This window comes from Manis javanica, chromosome 15 (genome assembly GCF_040802235.1).
Source record: "Manis javanica isolate MJ-LG chromosome 15, MJ_LKY, whole genome shotgun sequence".
In the NCBI taxonomy this organism is placed as follows: domain Eukaryota; kingdom Metazoa; phylum Chordata; class Mammalia; order Pholidota; family Manidae; genus Manis; species Manis javanica.
Genome location: NC_133170.1, coordinates 88,045,818 through 88,061,400, shown reverse-complemented (window position 1 = coordinate 88,061,400; position 15,583 = coordinate 88,045,818). Strand labels below are relative to the sequence as shown.

The 15,583-nt window shown below is 37.0% G+C and overlaps 1 protein-coding gene across 2 annotated transcripts in view; it reads right to left on the bottom strand.

Moving 5' to 3' along the window:
- Nucleotides 1-15,583, bottom strand: part of NINL (ninein like) — a 167,575-nt gene that overhangs the window by 108,882 nt on the left and 43,110 nt on the right. The gene's annotated exons all lie outside the window — the stretch shown is intronic.

Below are 15,583 nucleotides of genomic sequence, written 5' to 3'. Positions count from 1 at the left end.
GTGCCTCCTGAGTCCCTGGCTCCAAGGAGGAAGTGCTGCAGAGCAGAAGCATGAGTGCATGTCCGGGGGACGCAGAAGCCAGGGTGGAAGAGCTCCCAGTGGCCAAGGCTGGGAATGTTGATCAATGAAATAAAAGAGCACTGGGTGATGATGAATGACATCATAAAATGAAGATTCACAAGTCTGCACTGTTATAAGTTAAATAATCAGAGAAATAAACAAATAGATAGAGACGGATATATATATATACTTCCACTCTAGGATGTAAAACTTAATCATTCCCTTCTTGACTGCAGCCTGGAATTAGGAAATTGCTTAGAAAGAACAGACTATGGAAAAAGAAAATTGAAACTGTGCAGTGGCGAAATCTGGCAGAGACCACCTGAACCAAATGGTCAAGATAAACCTCAGGCGTAACCCAAACAATCAAGATTAACATCACCAATAACATTCAGGGAATGTCAGTTACATCAAACTAATTGAAGGACACTCTGTGAAATGCCTGACCAGGGCTCCTCACAACTGTCAAGCTCAAGAAAATGAGGAAAATGTGAGAAACTTTCACAGACCAAAAGAGACACAAGAGACATGATGGCTAACTGCCATTTGGGATCCGGTGGAATCTTGGAAGAGAAAAGGAATATTAGTGGGAACAATGATGAAATTCAAATGAAGCCTGGAGTTTAGCATGGGTTTTCCTTTGTATGAGATCTTTTTTCTCTCTCTGGCTGCTCTTAATACTATGTCCTTGCCCTTGATCTTTGCCATTTTAATCATGATGTGTCTTGGTGTTTTCCTAGGGTCCTTTGTGTTGGGAAATCTCTGCACCTCCATGATCTGAGAGACTATTTCCTTACCCAGATTGGGGAAGTTTTCAGCAATTCTTTCCTCAAAGAGACGTTTTATCCCTTTTTCCCTCTTCTTCTTCTGTTACCCCTATAATGTGAATATCGTTCCATTTGGATTTGTCGCACTGTTCTCTTAATATTCTTTCATTCCTACAGATCCTTTTCTCTCCTTGCCGCAGCTTCTTCATATTCCTGTTCTCTAATTTCAATTTCATTTACTGTCTCCTCCACCTCACCTAATCTGCTTTGAAATCCTTTCTTTGTATGTTTCATTTCAGATACTGTAGTTTTCAAAGTTTCTATCTTTCTTGAACTCTTTCCTGAGGTCTTGAATATTTTTCTGCAGCATCGTGACCATGTTTATGATTTTTATTTTGAAATCTTTATCATCAGTGGTGGTGATTTCAGTTTTAGTTAGCCCTCCTTCTGGTGTTTGAGGGATTTTGGTTTGTACCAGATGCACCTGCTGTTTCATATTTCTAATGTTTACTATGAAATAACTCCATGTAGGTGGCGCCCCTAGTGCCCAGAGCTCTACTCTCTGGAGCTGTCCAGCCTGTGGAGTGACGGTGGGGCTTGCAGGCACTTGGCACCAGTGCCTGTCTGGAGGAAAGAGCTCTCCTGCTTCCTGCCCACAGTGCTGCCTTCACTACCAGGGCCATTGGGCCGAGTTCACGGGAGGTGCTTCTCTGCTACATCCCTGTAGCAGTCATAGTTGGCCTGGCACAATGGTGAGGGCCTCAGGTTTTTGAACAGTTGCCAGCTGGGAGGATGAATCAGCAGGCGGTGTATCACAGGGGGTCCTTGGCACTGCATTGCCACCCAGGAAATGGAGTGCCTGAAGTACCTGAATGTTCCCAACTTCCTGGATTGAGTGTGCTGGGATGATTTTGCCCACCTGTCCTTTCTACTGAGCATCAAGCTCTGTGTAATCCTTGCACCTTTAGCAGCCCTCTCACTGTCGGGAAGTCTTTCAAAGTGAGCACCTTTTTTTGTCCCAGAGCAGCCAGGACATATATACCTGTCCTCAGTCTCTCTGAGTATTAAAACTGTCTCTGTTTTCCAACCCTGCTAATCTCCAGAGCACTATGTATTTTGTGTTCATGGCCCCAGAGTAGATCCCCGGGGGTGGGTGTTTAGTCTTAGGCTTTTACCCCCTCCCTGCTCTATTTCTCTTCCTCCCACCAGTGAGCCGGGGTGGGAGAAGGGCTTGGGTCCTGCCAGATTGTGGCTTAGCTACTATAAATGTTTCCCTAACGTCTTCTTTTTCCCCACATGTAGGCCATCTGTTGCAGTCTCCTTTCTAGTCACACTTTCAGTAATACTTGCATTTGCTGTATTTTTGTGTTATATGTGGTTTTGGGAGGAGGTTCAGCCTCACATCTCACCCTGCTATCTTGTTCGAGTCCTCATTATAAGTGTTCATAATATATTCTGAATATATATATATATATATAAATTTATCAGATATTTTGAATGTAAATATTTGTTCCCATTATCTGGCTTGCCTGGCACAAAAGTTTTAACTTTTGATGTAGTCCAATTTATCTGCTTTTTACTTTGTTGTCTAGTCTTTTGGCATCATATCCACAAAGTCAATGCCAAACCTCACGAGATAACATTTTCCCATTGTTTTCTTTGAAAAGTATTATACTTTCAGATCTTGCATTTAGTTCCTTGATGCATTTTGGATCAATATTTGTATTTAAACTAGAGTAAGGGACCAACTCCATTCTGCTGTGAGTAGATACCCAGTTTTTCTCAACACCATTTGTTGGAAAGACTCTCCCTTTCTTGAATGGTCTTGGCAACCTGGGAACAGTCACAGCCCATAGGACTGGTCTGGATGCGTGTCCTTATGCCCATACACACTGGATCCCCATGTCTTTGCAGGAAAATTTGAAGTTAGGAAGTGTGAGTCCTCTAGCTTTATTCCTTTTAAAGATTGTTTTGGCTAGTCATTGTCCCTTGAGATTTTATATGAATTTGGATGGGTTTTTCTATTTCTGCAGAAATTGTCCTTGATATTTTGAAAGGAATTGCATTGAATCTCTACGTTATGGTAGGTAGTGTGGACATCTTAATACTATTGTCTTCCAATCCATGAACATGGATGTGTTTTCATTTATTTATGTCTTACTTACTTTCTTACAGCAGTGTTTTGCAGTTTTCACTGCCCAAGTCTTTCACTACCTTGGTCAAGTTAGTTTCTCAGAATTTTATCCTTTTACATGGTATGAATAGAATTGTTATAATTTCCATATCAGCTTATTTATTTTGAGTATATAGACATGGGACAGATTTTTGTGTATTGATTTTGTATCCTATCATTTTCTGAATTAATTTATTCTGACAGTATGTGTGTGTGTAGCCATTAGGGTTTTCTACATATGGTATATCATCTACATACAATATATCTCTGTGAACAGAGATAATCCTTCCTTTTAATTCTGATGACTTTTATTTCTTTTTCCAGCATAGTCTCTGTAGGTAGAATGTGCAATACCACGTTGAATACAAATGGAGAAAGTGGGCATCCTCGCTCTGGTCCTGACTGTAAATAAACAGCTTCCAGCCTCTCATCATTGAATATGATGGTTGCTGTGTTCTATCATGCATGGCTTTTATTATGTAAAAGTAGTTTATTTCTATTCTCGGTTGTTGAATGTGTCTTATTTTTTATCATGAAAGTTTTCTGAACTTAGTCCAATAGTTTGTCTACATCAGTTGAAATGATCATGTGATTCTTATCCCTTCATTCTGTTAATGTGGTGTACTACATTGATTGATTTTCTTATATTAAGCCATCCATGCATTCTAGGAATAAATCTCTCTTGGACACGATCCATATATAGTTTTTTAAATATGTTGCTGAATTAGGTTTGATACTATTGAGGATTTTTGCACGAATGTTCATAAGAGATTTTAATCTGTAGTTTTCTTTTCTTATAATTTGTTTCTCCAACTTTGGTATCAGGATAATGTTGGCCTCACAGAATGAGTTTGGAAAAATTCCTTCCTCTTCAATTTTTGGGGTAAAGATTCAAAAGGATTGATATTATTTCTTCTTAAAGTTTGATAGAATTCACCAGTACAGCCATGTGGTCAAGGCACTTTGTCTTTCAGGGGATGTTAAATTATTGACTAAATCTTAGTAGGTATCAGTCTATTAAAACTTTCTCTTCTATCACGATTTCATCTCTTAGATTTTGTTTCTAGGATTTCATGCTTTTCATCTAGGTTATCCAGTGTGCTGTCACACAATTGCTTATATTACCTTGTGGTGATCCTTTTCATTTCTTTAGAAACAGTACTAACATACACACTTTTATTTCTCACTTTAGTAATTATAGTCTTCTTTTTTCCCTAGACCATCTCACTAAACATTTGTCAATTTGTTATTTTCTGAAGAACAAAATTTGGTTTCATTGATAATTTCTCTGCTGTGTTTCATTGATCTCTCCCCTAATCCTTATCAATTACTTCCTTCTGCTATTTTGGAGGTTAGATTATCATTCTTTTCCTACTTGATTTGTAGAGTTATACATGTTGATTAGAGATCTTCCCTGATATTTTCTAATGTAAGAATTTAATGTTCTTTGGTTCTTCCAGAAAATAAACAAAATAGATAAACACCTAGACAGACTTCTCAAGAAAAAGAGAGAGTCTACACACATAAACAGAAACAGAAATGAGAAAGAGAAAAATCTCTGCCAACACCACAGAAATACAAAGAATTATTAGAGAATATTATGAAAACCTATATGCTAACAAACTGGATAACCTAGAAGAAATGGACAACTGTCTAGAAAAACATAACCTTCTAAGGCTGACCCAGGAGGAAACAGAAGATCTGAGCAGAACAATTACCAGCAATGAAATTGAATTGGTAACAAAAAAAAAAAAACTACCTAAAAACAAAATCCCTGGACCAGATGGCTTCACCACCGAATTTTTCAAACATTTAGTGAAGACCTAATACTCATCCTCCATAAAGTTTTCCAAAAAGTAGAAGAGGAGGGAATACTTCCAAACTCATTCTATGAGGTCAGCATCAAGCTAATACCAAAAGTGGCAAAGACACCACAAAAAAAGAAAACTACAGACCAATACCTCTAATGAACATAGATGCAAAAATACTCAACAAAATATTGGCAAACTGAATTCAAAAATACATCAAAAAGATCATCCATCATGATCAAGTGGGTTTATTCCAGGGATGCATGGATGGTACAACATTCAAAAATTCATCAACATCATCCACCACATCAACAAAAAAAGGACAAAAATCACGTGATCATCTCCATAGATGCTGAAAAAGCATTTAACAAAATTCAAAAACCATTCATGATAAAAGCTCACAACAAAATGGGTAGAAAGGGCAAGTACATCAACATAATAAAGGCCACATGTGACAAAACCCACAGCCAACATCATGGTTAACAGTGAGAAGCTGAAAGCTTTTCCTCTAAGATCGGGAAGAAGACAAGGATGTCTACTCTCCCTACTTTTATTCAACACAGTACTGGAGGTCCTAGCCACCGCAATCAGACAACACAAAGAAATGAAAGGCATCCAGATTGGCCAGGAAGAAGTGAAACTGCCCCAGTTTTCAGATGACATGATATTGTACATAAAAATCCCTAAAGAAGCCACTCCAAAACTACTAGATCTAATATATGAATTCAGCAAAGTTGCAAGTACAAAATTACATAAAGGTACAGAAATATGTTGCATTCCTATACACTAATGATGAACTAGAAGAAAGAGTAATCAGGAAAGCAATAAGATTCACAATTGCATCAAAAAGAATGAAATACCTAGGAATAAACCAAACCAAGGAAGTGGAAGACCTATACCATGAAAACTACAAGATGCTCTCAAGAAAAATTAAAGAGGACACTAACAAATGGAAATTCATCCCATGCTCTTGGATAGGAGGAATTAATATTGTCAAAATGGCCATCTTGCCTAAAGCAACCTACAGACTCAGTGCAATCCCTATCAAAATACTAACAGCATTCTTCAACAAAATAGACCTAAATAGAGCTAATAGTTCTAAAATTCGCATGGATCCACAAAAGACCCCGAATAGCCAAAGCAATCCTGAGAAGAATTATGCTCCCCAACTTCAAGGTCTACTACAAAGTCACAGTAATGAAGACAATTTGGTACTGGCACAAGAACAGACCCATAGATCAATGAAGCAGACTAGAGAGTCCAGATATAAACCCAAGCACATATGTGGTCAATTATTATGCCATAAAGGAACCATAGACATTCAATGGGGAAATGAAAGCCACTTCAACAACTGGTGTTGGCAAAACTGGACAACTACATTCAAGATTATTGTCTAAACCCATTCACAAAAGTAAACTCAAAATGGATCAAAGACCTGAATGTAAGCCATGAAAAGATAAAACTCTTAGAAGAAAACAAAAGCAAAAATCTCTTAAATATAAACATGAGCAACTTTTTCCTGAATGCATCTGCTCAGGCAAGGGAAACAAAAGCAAAAATGAACAAATGGGACTACATCAATCTGGAAAGCTTCTGTACAGCAAAGGACGCCATCAGCAGAACAAAAAGTCATCCTAAAGTATGGGAGAATATATATGTAAGTGACATGTCCGGCAACGGGTTTATATCCAAAATATATAAAGAACTCACATGCATCAACACCCAAAAAGCAAGTAACCTGAATAAAAAATAGGCAGAGGATATGAACAGACATTTCTCCAAGGAAGAAATTCAGATGGCCAACAGGCACATGAAAAGATGCTCCACATCACTAATTATCAGGGAAATGCAAATTAAAACCACAATGAGATATCACCTCACACCAGTTAGGATGGCCAACATCAAAAAGAGTGGGAACAACAAATGCTGTCAAGGATGTGGAAAAAGGGGAACTCTCCTAAACTGATGGTGGGAATGTAAACTAGTTCAACCATTGTGGAGAGCTATATGGAGGTTCCTCAAAAAACTAAAAATAGAAATACCATTTGACCAATGAATAACATTGACCTAGGAATTAACCCAAAGAAAACAAGATTCCTGATTCAAAAAGACATATGCACCTCTATGCTTATAACAGCACTATTTACAATACCCAAGATATAGAAGCAACCTAAATGTCCATCAGTAGAGGAATGGATAATGATGTACATATACACAATGGAATACTATTCAACCCAAACAAATCCTACCATTTGCAACAACATGAATGGAGCTAGAGGGTATTATGCTCAGTGAAATACGTCAGGCAGAGAAAGACAAGTACAAAATGATTTCCCTCATTTGTGGAGAGTAACCATGAAACAAAACTGAAGGAACAAAACAGCAGGAGATTCACAGACACCAAGAAGTGACTAGCGGTTACCAAATGGGAGGAGTGGAGGAGGGCAGGTGGGGAGGGTATTGGGGGGATCATGGGGAAGACAGTGTAGCACAGAGAAGACAAGTACTCACTGTGGCATCTTGCTACACTGATGGACAGTGGCTGCAATGGGGTATCGTGGGTTAAGTCAATAAATACGGTTGAATGTAGTAACCACATTGTTTTTCATGTGAAACCTTCATGACAGTATATATCAATGATACCTTAATAAAAAAATTATTTAAAGCTGTAAATTTCCTAAGCAATATTTGGTATATCAACTATACTTCAGTAAAAAAATAAAATAAAGTTATGAATTTCTCCCTTAGTACTGCTTTTCCTGCATCCCATTAATTTTGGTATGCTGTTTTATTTTAATTTGTTTTTATGTGTTTTGCAATTTTCCTTACATCTTCTTTGATCCATTTGTTATGTAAGAGCATGTGCTCAATTTCCACAAAGTTGTTAATTTCCAAGTATTACTTCTTTAGTTTATTTCTAACTTCATTCCATCATAGTCTCAGAAGATACTTTCTATGACTCCTATTCTTTAAAATCTATTGAGACCAAATCTGTGGCACAACATATGGTCTATCCTGGAAAATACCCCATGTATACGTGAGAAAAATGTGCATGCTCTTGCTCAGTAGAGTATTCTGCACATGTCTGTTAGATCTCATTGGTTTTTGCATTGTTTACATCGTCTGTTTCTTTCCTTACCTTCTGTCTGGTTGTTCTACCCATTATTGGAAATAGGAATTGGGAATCTCCAGCTACTATTTGTATTTTTTTGCATGTGTTTCTGTATGATTTCCTTATATTTATTTTTTATTTATTTTACTAAAGTGTCATTGATATACAATTTTATTAGGGTTTCACATGAACATTATGGTTTCAACATTCACCCATAATATCAAGTCCCCCACCATTGCAGTCACTGTCCATCAGTGTAGTAAGATGCTATAGAGTCACCACTTGTCTTCTTCAAGCTGAACTGCTTTCCCCGTGACCTACCTATATTGTGACTGCAAATTATATTGCCCCTTAGTCTCCTTCTCTGTATCTCCCCTTCCACCCTCCCAACCCCTTCCCTTTGGTAACCACTTGTCCGTTCTCACAGTCTGTGAGTCTACTGCTATGTTGTTTCTTCTGTTTTGCTTTATTTATTTATTCATTTGTTTGTTTGTTTATTTGATGCATGAAGTCATTTGGTAGTTGTCTTTCTCTGCCTGGCTTATTTCACTGAGCATAATATCATCTAGATCAATCCATTTTGTTGTAAATGGCAGGATTGCTTTTCTTTTTACAACTAAATAATATTCCTTTGTATATATGCACCAAATCTTTATCCATTCATCTATTGATTGACACGTGGGTTGCTTCCATATCTTGGCTATTGTAAATAGTATAGCAATAAACATAGGGGTGCAGGTCTTTTTTTTTTTTTTGAAGAACATTATTTTTGCTAGGCTCCCCCCTTCACCAAGTTCCCGCCACATACCCGTTCACAGTCACTGTCCATCAGCGTAGTAAGATGCTGTAAAGACACTACTTGTCTTCTCTGTGTTGTAGAGTCCACCCCATACCCCCCACATTATACATGCTAATTGTAATGCCCCTTTTCTTTATCCCCACCCTTATCCCTCCCTTCCCACCCATCCTCTCCAGTCCCTTTCCCTTTGGTAACTGTTAGTCCATTCATGAGTTCTGTGATTCTGCTGCTGTTTTGTTCCTTCAGTTTTTCTTTGTTCTTATGCTCCACAGATGAGTGAAATCATTTGGTACTTGTCTTTCTCTGCCTGGCTTATTTCACTGAGCATAATACCCTCTGGCTCCATCCATGTTGTTGCAAATGGTAGGATTTGTTTTCTTCTTATGGCTGAATAATATTCCATTGTGTATATGTACCACATCTTCATTATCCATTCATCTACCGATGGACACTTAGGTTGCTTCCATTTCTTGGCTATTGTAAATAGTGCTGCGATAAACATAGGGGTGCATCTGTCTTTTTCAAACTGAAGTGCTGCATTCTTAGGGTAAATTCCTAGAAGTGGAATTCCTGGGTCAAATGGTATTTCTATTTTAAGCATTTTGAGGAACCTCCATACTGCTTTCCACAATGGTTGAACTAATTTACATTCCCACCAGCAGTGTAGGAGGGTTCCTCTTTTTCCACAACCTCACCAACATTTGTGGTTATTTGTCTTTTGGATGGCAGCCATGTTTACTGGTGTGAGGTGATACTTCATTGTAGTTTTAATTTGCATTTCTCTGATAATTAGTGATGTGGAGCATCTTTCCATGTGTCTGTTGGCCATCTGAATTTCTTCTGCAGAGAACTGTCTATTTAGCTCCTCTGCCCATTTCTTAATTGGATTATTTGCTTTTCATTTGTTGAGGTGTGTGGGCTCTTTATATATTTTGGATGTCATCCCTTTATTGGACTTGTCATTTATGAATATATTCTCCCATATAGTAGGATGACTTTTTGTTCTATTGGTGGTGTCCTTTGCTGTACAGAAGCTTTTCAGCTTGATATAGTCCCACTTGTTCATTTTTGCTTTTGTTTCCCTTGCCCGGGGAGATATGTTCATGAAGAAGTCACTCACGTTTGTCTAAGAGATTTTTGCATATGTTTTTTCTAAGAGTTTTATGGTTTCATGACTTACTTTCAGGTCTTTGATCCATTTTGAATTTACTTTTGTATATGGAGTTAGACAGTGATAAAGTTTAAATTTCTTACATGTAGCTGTCCAGTTTTGCCAGCACCATCTGTTGAAGAGACTGTCATTTTTCCATTATATGTCCATGGCTCGTTTATCATATATTATTTGGCCATATATGTTTGTTTTAGTGCTTGGAGTCTCTGTTCTGTTCTGCTTGTCTGTGGCTCTGTTCTTGTGCCAGTACCAAATTGTCTTGATTACTGTGGCTTTGGGGGGTGCATGCTTTTTTGAATCAGACATCTTGTTTTCTTTTGGGAAATTCCTAGGAGTTGAATCACTGGGTCAAATGGTATTTGTCTTTTTAAGTTTTGGTGGAGCCTCCATATTGTTTTCCACTACAGTTGCAGCAATTTACATTCCCACCAACAGTGTAGGAGAGCTCCTATTTCTCTGTATCCTCACCAGCACTTCTAGTTTCTTGTTTTTTGCATAGTGGCCATTCTAACTGGTGTGAGGTGATATCTCATTGTGGTTTTAATCTGCATTTCCCTGATTAGGAATGTGGAGCATCTTTTCATGTGCTTGAAAAGATGGGCAAATGTTGGTCATCTGTAGTTCTTCTTTGGATAAGTGTGTTTTCAGGTCCTCTGCCCATTTTTTAATCAGGTTATTTCATTTTTGGGCATTGAGGTGTATGAGTTCTTTATGTATATTGGATATTATCCCCTTGTGAGATAAATAATTTACAAAATGTATTATTCCATTCTGGGGGATGCTCTTGTTCTGATAGTATCCTTTGATATACAGAAGGTATTTAATTTGATGTAATCACATTTGTTCACTTTTTATTTTGTTTCCCTTCCCCACGGAGATGTGTTCAGGAAAAAGTTGCTCCTGTTTATATTCAAGAGATTTTTGCCTATGTTTTCTATGAGTTTTACAGTTTCATGACTTACATTCAGGTCTTTGATCCATTTTGAGTTTGCTTTTCTGTATAGGGTTAGACAATAATCCAGTTTCATTCTCTTACATGTCATTCTCCAGTTTTCCCACCAGCAGCTGTTACTTCACATATTTTGATGATGTGTTGTTAGGGGCATAAATGTTTATACTTGTTAAATCTTCTTGCTGTTCTGAACTTCTTATAAACCCTTAATGTCCTTGTCTCTTGTATGTTTTTAAATTTAAATTCTACTTCCTCAGATATTATTAGAGCCACCTCTGCTCTCCTTTGGTTTCTATTTGTGTATCGTTTTCATCCTTTCACTTTCAATCTATTTGTGTCTTTGGATCTAACATGTATCTTCTATAGATAATGTATAGTTGGATCATGTATTTTTATCCATTCTGCAAATCCTTGTCTTCTGATGGGAATGTTTCTTCCTTTACATTAAAGAATTTCTGATAAGGAAGGTGTTCTCTCATTTTACTATTTGTTTTCTATATGCCTTACAGCTTTTTTGTCTAATTTTCTGAATCGTCACCTTCTTTTGTGTTTAGTTGAATTTTTGTAAAGAAATGTGTAAACTGCTATCTCAGTTTCTTTTGTGTTTCTTCTGTACATATTTTCTTTCTGGTTGCCTTGAAGATTACATTCAACATCCTCTAGTTACAACAACTATTTGAGTTTATACCAACCTATTTTCAAGAACATACAAAAATTCTGCTATTTTACAGCTTTGTTACCACCCCACTCAGTTTTGATAACACAAAATTACACCTTTATACACTATGTGCCCCAAAACATAAACTAATAATTTTATGAAATGCCATAGTCCATTGACTTATATGGAAAAGAAAATGTGGATTTATGGGCCAAAATTATGACACTAGCCTTGAAATTAATAATTTTTACTGTATGAGTCTTTTAAATCATGTAAAAAGCAAAAAAGTTACAAACAGTTGTTACCTTATTACTACCTTTTGTAACTGCCCTTGAAGTTTCTTTTGTTGAGATGTTCGTTTGCTTACAGCTTCCAGTTCCTTACTAGCACCCTTTCTCTGCACCCTGCAGGACTCCTTGAGCATTTCTTGCAGGGCTAGTCTGAGGAAGACTTAATTTTTGCATCCCTTTTGAAGGGCGCTTTTGGCAGATGCAAGATCCTCAGTTAACAGGTTTTTATTTTCCTCTATGAATATATGGGCCCTCTGCCTTCTGGCTTCAGAGTTTCTGATAAGAAGTCTGGTGATCATCTTACTGAGGATCCCTGGTATGATGAGTCGCTTCCTTTGCTTTTTCAAGATTCTCACTTTGCCTTTTGAGTGTTTGACTTTAATGCCTTGGCATAAGTCTGAGTCAATCTTGCTGTTTCTTGTGCTTTTGACATGTGTATATTCAGGTCTGTCACCAAACTTGGAACATTTTCAACTATTGTTTCTTCAAATATTCTCTCTACTCCTTTCTCTACTTTCTGGGGCTCCTGAAATCCTTCTGTCGGTCCATTTAATGGTGTCACACAGGTCCCTTAGGCTCTTTTCACACGTCTTCGGTTCTTTTCTTCTTCTTCCTCTGATTCAGGGCTTTCTATTATCCTAAATTCAAGTCACCGATTCTTTATTCTGCCTGCTCAAAGCTGTCTTTGAATCTCTCTGGTGAATTTATCATTACGGTTTTTGTATCTTTAGCTTCAGATTTTCTTTTTTATTTCTTTTTAGGTTTTACACTTCTTTTTTAATATTTTCATTTTGTTCATACATTATTTTCTTCACTTCCTGTCATTCTTTGAACTCCTTTAAGACAATTGTTCCAGAGCCTTTGTCTCATGGACCTGCCATCAGATCTTTTCCAGGGATAAAGTCTGTTGGTTTATTTTTTCTTTGAATGGGCCATACTGTCCTGTTTCATAGTATGCCATTGATATTTTTGTGGAAAACTGGACATTTAAATCTAATAATTTGGTACCTCTGGAAATCAACTCCCCCTTCACCAGGGCTTCCTGTTTTTTGGTAATGTTTTTATTTTTCTGATTGTTGAAGGTTGTGTCAGTGACATGGATGATCCTGAGATGTAAATTTAGGGTCTTTCTTTGTCTTTTCTGCCAGAGCCTTTTTATTGGCTGTGTGGTCACTTTTTGGTTTTCCCTGTATGTGCAATTCCTTTTGACTACACCCGTCTTTAATGAGACTTCAGAGGGGAAATGAGAGAAATGGAGGAAGAGAGGGTTATAGACCTTGAAGTCTCTAGGAAATGACTTCATCTAGACAGGGCGGGGCTTGCAGCCATCAGGAAGGAGCGACACCAATAACTGTCCACCACTTTCTCTTGGCCTGTCAGATCAGAAGCAGCGGTCAGCGTTCAGATCCCAGACCCCTGACACTTGGAGGTCTGGTCCTTTTCTCCCCAACATGGGTCCCAATGGTGTGTGCAAGCTGCTCCTGGAGTGCATGACTGCCAGCCATTGGGCTGGGTGGCTGCTAGTGTGTAAAGAGCTGAAACGGATAGAAATTAACCACAGTTTATCGTTCTAGCCTTTCCTTGGAAGTTGCAAGTCTTCAGTAGCCTCCAGAGTCTATAGTATTTACATCATACAGATTCTGCCAGTCTACATGTTACCCAGTTGGGAGACATACCTGGGGTTTCCTATTTTATCATCTTTCAAAAATCTTACAAAGTTTTTAAAACACGTCTTAAATTTAATATAAAATGGCAAAAGAATTAAGTTTCTATGTAGTATTTTGTTCCCATCTATGTAATTTTACAGGTGTCAGTTTCAAAACAAAAAATGAATAAAAAAGACAATATTAAGGTAGAAAAATACAGAGGAGATTGAATAATTAGGTTAACAACATATTTATGTACCTTGTGAACATTTTCAAACTCCTTACACTGAAATTAAATTTACTTATTTTCCTAAGTTTGGTCAGGATACCATTAAACTTGTAAAATATTTCTGAATGTCTATTCATTCCCATATATACCAACAATCACTTTTATTTTTTCATTAACCAAAAATTATTTTAATATGTTTAAATATTCAGATGGAAAGATTTCTTATACCTTTTTATAATTTTGCATGGTAGTCAATGTCTTGTATAACTTCCACCTTTTCAAATACAAATTTATTTGCCATCAAGTACCTGATGAAGGCTTTTTGAATTTTCATATTCATTTCAAACAAAAATGTTATTCCAAGGCCTGTGGTTGTGAAAACAAGATAATTTTGGCCTAAAACAAAAATAAAATGGGATATTACAACATATGGATATAAAATGACATGCAGAGAATATTTTACAACTTTAGTGGTATTTTGACAAATATTAGAAGTAAATTATTTTCCTAAGGAAAAATCTTGAAAATGAACAAAACAAGTTCAAAGAAACTTCACTGTGAAAATGAATATGAAAACATAATCTTGTAAAGAGTAAAGATAAAGTGAATTAATGATCCAGAAAACACAAAATCTGTTTTGTGATCAAAGATTTTTAATGATGCTCCAAACTTAGTATCTGGAATAAGTCCTGCCAGGACATGTAGTATAATTATTTTTGTATATCGTATATCATTAACTACTAAATATTTACATCCATGTTCATGTGACGTATCACTCTGCAGTTTTCATTTTTAATGTCTATCTTCCTTGGGAACTAACGGTTTTCAGAGAATGGGGTAAGAAGTGCTTCCTCTGCTCCTATCTTCTCGAAGAGACTGTGGAAAATTGGCATAATTTCTTCTTTACGTGTTTCATAGAACTCACCAGTGACAGTATTTCTACCTGATACCTTCTCTTTTTGGAGGTCACTAATTATCCATTCAATTTCTTTAACACATATGGTCCTATTGATCTTACCTACTTCTTTTTACATGAGCTTTGATAGACAGTGTCTCTCAAGGATTTGGTGCATTTCATCTAAGTTACCAGATCCGTGCCCGTAGGTTTTTTCATATTCGTTTCTTATTATTTTGATACCCATGGGATAATGATGGCTCATATTGTAATTTTTGGTATTAGTAACATGTCTTCTCTTTTCCGTAATTAGCCTAATGGATGATCAATTTCCTTGATCTTTCAATGCAACAGTTTTTGGTTTCTTTGATTTCCTCTATTGGTTCCCCATTTTCCATTTCACTGATGTCTGCTCCAGTGTTTACTGTTTCTCTTCTCCAGCCTGCAGTAGGTTTATACTGCTCTTCCTTTTTAGTTTTATATGGTGGAAGCATAGATTATTGACTTTCATTTTTTTCCCTCCTAATATATGCATTCACTCATATAAATATGCCTTTAAGCACTGCTTTCACTGCATTTTAATCAATTATGCCTTCATTCATGTAGTTGTAAATAGTTAAAAATATTTTTTTCCCTAGGGTTTCTTCTTTGACTGACATGTCATTTAGAAGAACATTTTTAAATTTCCATACATCTTGGTACTTTGACATATGTTTCTCCTATGGAATTCTAGTTTCATTTGACTGATCAGACAGATATTTTCATAAGGTATTAGTTTCCTAGGGCCACAATAACACATTACCACACACACTGGGGGGCTTAAACAGCATGAGTTTATTTCCCCCCAATTGTAGAAACTAGAATTCCAGAACTAAGGTATCAGCAGGGTTGGTTTCTTCTGAGCCCCTTTGGTTTGTGCGTGGCTGTGTTCTGCTGTCTTCACATGGTCTTCTCTCTGTGCCTACGTCATACTTTCTTGTTTTTATAAGGACACAAGTCATATTAGGTTAGGGCCCACCCCAC